This window comes from Onychomys torridus, chromosome 13 (assembly GCF_903995425.1).
Source record: "Onychomys torridus chromosome 13, mOncTor1.1, whole genome shotgun sequence".
In the NCBI taxonomy this organism is placed as follows: domain Eukaryota; kingdom Metazoa; phylum Chordata; class Mammalia; order Rodentia; family Cricetidae; genus Onychomys; species Onychomys torridus.
The window spans coordinates 45072818-45073734 of NC_050455.1; the positions used below are offsets into that span (position 1 = coordinate 45072818).

The window sequence follows — 917 nt, forward strand, 5'->3', positions numbered from 1 at the left end:
GCGCCACCACCGCCCGGTAGATGTATGGCATTGAGCAGAGCTGGTGGGCTAAAGAAAGTCGGACTACATGTGACAGGCACTGTTTAAGGGCTAAGAATATAGAATCAAATGCTATAGGAACCAGACACAATGTTCTATCATGAGCATGAGGGCATAGGAGAGGGTGAGCAAATAGGCAATACATGTAGTCACGGGACATATGCCATTGAAATTGCAAGCTGTGCATGATAGCACTTGGGAAGTGGAGGCCAGAGTTCAAGGTCATTCCAGTGATCTGGAGGCCGGCATGGGCTACATGAGACCTTGACTCAAGAAAACAAAACAATCAACCAACAAGAAAAGTACAATGGGAAGCACAACAGGAGAGCCAGATCCAGTTGGGGCTGGGGTGGAACAGTAAGCAGAGTGATTAAAGAGCATCCAGCTGAGTGCTCGCTTCGACAGCACATAGACTAAGATTGGACCGATACAGAGAAGATTAGCATGGCCCTTGCACAAGGATGACACGCGAATTCGTGAAGAGCATCTAGCTGAAAGGGTGAGGTGACCTTTGGACAAAACCCAGGGAGAAAGTTCATGATCTTGTCACTCAGGAAAGAGCGTTCCAGAAAATAGCACACCAAGGCGCAAGAACAGGAGTTTGCTATATTCAAGTATCAAATAACAAGGGGACCAGAGTGAGGCAGGCAGCCTGTGGTGGAAAGTGCGGCTAGAGGGGCATGGTGAAACATGTGTCACTGTGAGGACTTGAGCTTTTGCTATCTAGCCAGGATACATAGCAAGAGAGTAGGGTGACCAGAATTGTTTATCAAGAGGACTTTGACTGCCTGAGCATGAACACTGCAAGTCTGAGTAGAATATTCAATGATGGCAGCTTACATCTCAGTGATGGTGGCTTAGAGCATACTCAATGATGG

General features: G+C 47.4%; 1 non-coding gene across 1 annotated transcript; it reads left to right on the top strand.

Annotated features, from left to right (window-relative positions):
- Window positions 1–428: 428 nt before the first annotated feature.
- LOC118595068 lies at window positions 429–535 on the top strand. The gene has a single exon (XR_004946446.1). It is a non-coding gene; the product is annotated as a U6 spliceosomal RNA (small nuclear RNA).
- Window positions 536–917: the final 382 nt, after the last annotated feature.